Below are 5619 nucleotides of genomic sequence, written 5' to 3'. Positions count from 1 at the left end.
ATAACATCTCGAGAGCTCCCTTTCCTTGGGAGGAGGGGGAAAAAAGACAAAGTCCCTAATAATCTCTTATAATAAATACTCTCCAAGGCAGCTGGATAAATTTGCATCAGGTAAGTGGGAGATAAACCCAGGAGACAAACAAAGAAGGTGACAAACAAAGAAATGGCATGTGGCAGTTAACCTCATGCAGTTTTTACCATCAGCGCTAGGCCATGGAGTGATTAACAATAAGCTACAGGATAGCTTCTTTTTAAAACCAATAAAAAGTTGCGGTCTTGATCTCCACAAACAGAGCCTTACATTATGCAAATATGCACTGCGGGTTTGTTACCTTCCTTGTCCTGTCTCTCTCTCTCTCCCTGTTGGTTGTTTGTTTGTTTATAGAGAGGCTAAATTAAAGATTTTTTTGGCAGGACCAGTGTTTCTTCCAGCAGTCATATGCTCTTGATTAATCACACATAATTGGCAGACAGCATGTGGGGTAGAGTAATTTCATACCAATCACTACCTATTATTTAAGATCGCTTTGACGCATCGCCTTGCCTGTCTCATCAGGGACCCCAGGGCGAGACGGAATGATCATTCTGTGAGTGTCTGGAAAATTGTTAGCAAAAAGCCAGAATGGGGCAACCTCTGCAAGCAGAAGTTTAAAGTTCATAGACTTTCCAGACAGCTGGAAACAAGGAAAAACTACAAGACTCAGTCAGACTGCTCTGGCTGCTTGTTGTTGACTCTTAGATAATGAATGTTTGCGTTGCCCGCAGGCATTAACAGGATGGATGGGGGCTAATAAAATGAGGCTAATTCCCAACAAGGTGGAGTTCCTGTGGGTCAGAGTTTCTCAAGTCCAGGAACTAGTTAGATGACCTGGCCTGCATTCAGTTGACTTCCTCTTGGAAAAGCAGGTGTGTAGGGGGTGCTGGAGGAAGATATTGGGGGTGCTGCTAGATCCAGCATTGTTGATAGATACCCAAGTGGTATCAGTATTGAGGAGCAATTTCCCAAGAATTCCTTGACAGAGACTCATCTTCGGGATCTCCCAAATGGACTGCTGTAATGTTCTCTATGAGGGACTACCCTTGATAATGATTCAGAAGCTGCAGCCAGTAATGAATATGGTTGCCAGGATATTGACGGTTGTAGTCAGTTGATATCATATTATGCCAGTTTTGAAGAACATGTGTTCATTGCCTGTCCATTTCCAAGCTCTGTCCAAGGTGCTGAGGCTGATATGTCACACCCTAAATGACTTGGGAGTCCAAATACCCAAAGGAATGTCTCTCTTATATATGTACCTGTTCAGATGAGGTGGAGAAGCCCTTTTCATTGTCCTGTCACCAGGTGAGGTGTGTGGGATGGGACCTTCTCAGTGGAGACACTCTGGAATGATCACTCCACTAAGATGCATCTGGCTCTGACATTATCCACATGATGGCACTAGTTGAAAACATACTTCTTTGAACAGGCTTTTAGTGTGTGCTGAGTTAATGTGTTATGTTTTTCTGTTCTTTGTCAGCTGTACATTTATACTGATGTACCTCCCTGTTCAGGAACACAAAAGGTGAAGAGTTGGAGGCACCCCAAACCCTAGAATCATAGAATAGAATCATAGAATCATAGAGTTGGAATAGACCACAAGGGCCATCGATTCCAACCCCCTACCAAGCAGGAAACACCATCAGAGCACTCCTGACATATGGTTGTCAAGCCTCTGCTTAAAGACCTCCAAACCAGGAGACTCCACCACACTCCTTGGCAGCAAATTCCACTGTCAAACAGCTCTTAATGTCAGGAAGTTCTTCCTAATGTTTAGGTGGAATCTTCTTTCTTGTAGTTTGGATCCATTGCTCCGTGTCCACTTCTCTGGAGCAGCAGAAAACAACCTTTCTCCCTCCTCTATATGACATCCTTTTATATATTTGAACATGGCTATCATATCACCCCTTAACCTCCTCTTCTCCAGGCTAAACATACCCAGCTCCCTTAGCCGTTCCTCATAAGGCATTGTTTCCAGGCCTTTGACCATTTTGGTTGCCCTCCTCTGGACACGTTCCAGATTGTCAGTGTCCTTCTTGAACTGTGGTGCCCAGAACTGGACACAGTACTCCAGGTGAGGTCTGACCAGAGCAGAATCTGGAGCAGGGGAGTAAATCCAGCAGCCCTAATCTGGAGCAGGGGAGTAAATCCAGACAGACGACTTGATCCTTCCTCCCCTATAGGTCAACTTTGATAGGTGGGAGAGGCCTGGTGTACACTGACAGAGAGACCTACTTGTCAAGGAAAATTGGGAACACACAACAAGCTCCTAGTTATTCATTTATAAAAGCATATTTACATGCATCACACCTGACATTACATATGACACCATGTGTCATATGGCATCTGGGGCCAAATTTCTTACTCCTGCCTACATTCATTTGTATCTGTGGCATCTGAAGATCATATAGAAAATGTGGATCAAGGTTCTTTGTATGCTACTGCACTCTAATGGGGAAAAGCTGCCAGAATACAATGCAATCTTCTAGAAAGCAGGGAGATGTAAAGCAAGCATAAAGAAAGTTTTTAGGTTGGGTATTTTTAGGTGCTGAGTACTGCAAATGCTGGTACATGTAGTGTTCTAAGTGTGGTGGTGAACCTTCTCACAGATTTGAGTAGGTGGGGTAGATTCTAGCTAAGGCCCCAGGAAAAAGAGAGAACTTTTTGAAGAGAGAACAAAGTACATGCTTTTTGCTGCTGCAACTTGGTGGTTTTACCATGTTGCAATTATTTTGTGCTGAATTATATTGTTAGTGTAACGTTCCTGTTAGTATTCTCTTATACCCCTCTTGCCAGCAAGGTTTTGAGGAGTAATGGTGCCATCGCTTCATCTCCTACTTTCTGCTCATGGGAGCTACAGTGGAAGGCTGGATCAGGACAGATTCCTTCGTAGAATGGCAGTGAGACTAGCTTGTTATCCAGTCACTCCGCCCTTGGAATGCCTGCTGGATCACACCAGCATGGAGTTAGTATATCAGTCCTCTGTTGCTGGGTGTGTGATTGTTAGCCTGAGAACAGAAATTAGCCTTATCTCTTCCATTTTCTGTGCTTGTGTATATTTTCTTTCTGTTCTCTCTCAGAGCTGATGTGAGAGAACTGCTATGACCGTTTGTCCTGTAAAGATTGCTGAATAAAAGTTTAGAATGAGCACACAATTCTCCACTTCATTTCTGCTGATCTCTACTGAGTGAGTGTGCATGTAGGCATTTGCTGTGTGTTGCTGGAGCATGCCAGGACTGATGATTTATGGACGTCCTAGAGCTGCGCAATACCGGGAGGATGCCTGGAGAGGTTTTGTCTCATCCTGGGGGCTGCCTGGGCTCCAAGGCATATCCTGACACATGGATCCTGCCAGCAGACTTCCAACCTTCTTGCACATTTGGTGACCATCAGGGGGTCAGCTTGGCCAGGTCAGTTTAGCAGACAGACACCTCCACTTGTTCTACCACCACCCACCTGGTGCCATATGTCTCTCTCTGTGAGTGCTGGATTTCTCTGTACAAGTCAAAGTCGAGGAAAGCCTGTCTAACCAAGTATGTTATTAGGAGGCTAGTAAAGATCCGCACCAACTACCTAGGAGAGAGCATCCCAGAGGATGGGTACTACTGTTGAGAAAAGTTTTTTAGAAGTTGACTTCTTTCCCCTGTCACCCTCACCTTAACCTCACACTGGTCTATTTTTGACCTTACAGCTTAGGAGAAGGAAAGACAGGGTGCCATAAATTCCAACTTCCTGGCAGAAGATCATTTACAATATTCATCAGATGAGAAGCACAGCTAAGGGGAGCCAGAGTGGAAGTAGCAGTGGTGTGGCTGACACTTCGTGATGCAGCCAGGGGCTAAATGATTTCTGACAATGCATCACAAGTGTAGTCAGATTGATTAAAAAAAGCTGGAAATGTTTTTAAAAGAAGGAAAAAGAGAAGAAGCATGGATTTGCAGAGTGAAGTCGTTGAGTTGAAGAGGACAAGCAAAGGGCACATGATTAACAAGGCAGGGGAGGTCGTGTACATAAATGTAACAAGCGGTCAGGGACTTGAGCGCCTCAAAGCAGAGTTCTGTAACCTCAGGTCTGCAACGACCAGAGATGATGGAAGTTACCATCAGGGCCAGCCCAACCATGAGGTTGACTGAAGCAGTAGCCTCAGGCAATGAAATACCATAGGGGAGGTGCCTCCATGGGTGCCCCAATCCCCCCCCCAGCTGCTGCTGGGGTTGTGGGGCAGCAGTGGCTTCTGCTGAGATCAAAGAACTCTCATGAGTTCCACCACCACCACTGCAGTTACACAATCCTGGTTAGAGGGGCTTCAGTGAGTGGCATGAGGGGCAGCAGTTGCAGCACTGTCCCAAAATGGGACAGTCCACCCCTGGTTACAGTCCAGCAACATATTGGGACCCAAGGCTAAATGAAGCTGCCTTGAGGTAGAGAACTTGAACTGGCCAGGGATACAGAGCCTTATTTTTACTAACCCCCATTCACCAAATTCAACAAGGGAACAGTCAATCACTTGATGCCAGGTGATGATTGTTGGGACTTCAAAGGGGTCACAATTAGACTGTTTCCCCACCCTCAGGGAGTGGAGAATTTCAGAAGTGGCACTAATACAGATTTCTGCTTTGTTCTAAGTTTAGTAGTTGTTGCCATTACAACTGTGATGGCAACCTGGCCACCACATTCCATTCTCCAGAGCAGCCAGACCTTGTGTCCTACAAGGTGCTGTGGTGGAAAAGACATCCATGACAGTAGATTGGTGAAGAATATTCAGAGAAAAATTTACACGGTGACCTTTTTTCTGAGGGAGTGAGAAGAAGACAACTCTCATGATTTTTATTTTTATTTTTTTATTTTTTTTGCAGAAGTACATGTTCTCAGAGCTTTTGACTCAACTCAGTTAAGAAAACCAGGAAGCAATTTATAAAAAAAATTCCTTCCAGTAGCACCTTAAAGACCAACTAAGTTAGTTCTTGGTATGAGCTTTCGTGTGCATGCACACTTCTTCAGATACACACGAAAGCTCATACCAAGAACTAACTTAGTTGGTCTTTAAGGTGCTACTGGAAGGAATTTTTTTATTTTGACTATGGCAGACCAACACGGCTACCTATCTGTAACAGGAAGAGATTTGTACAAGAAGATATTTGTAACATACTATTGCTATGGGAATGTGGAAGAATCCAATAAACTGGCTCAGTGGTAGGGCACATATTTTGCACACAGAAAGTTCCCAGGTTCAGTCCCTGGAAGATCCAGGTAGGGCTGAAAAGGACTCCTTTTTCGAAGCCTGGAAAGCTTCTGCCAGTCAATGTATACAGTACTGAGCTAGATGAGCCACTGGTTTGATTACTCAGTTTAAGACAGCTATTTATATATCATGATTGAAGAGAAAGCAAATATGGGATGTGGCTTATGTTCAGGGAAACAGGCAATTTTGTTTTGGGAAAACAACACCACTAATAGGATCTGGATATGCTCTCAGTCAGCCTGGGACGGTGAACTGGTTGTCTCAGTGTCTGGAATATTATTTCCACAGAGCCAACAACAGATTGTCTGACGAGCACCTGAAGCCGGATTCTCGCTCATTAA

The sequence above is a fragment of the Podarcis bocagei genome (genome assembly GCF_964188305.1).
Source record: "Podarcis bocagei genome assembly, chromosome: 8".
Classification (NCBI taxonomy): domain Eukaryota; kingdom Metazoa; phylum Chordata; class Lepidosauria; order Squamata; family Lacertidae; genus Podarcis; species Podarcis bocagei.
The sequence above is the reverse complement of the archived record's forward strand: the minus strand, read 5'-3'. Positions refer to the sequence as shown.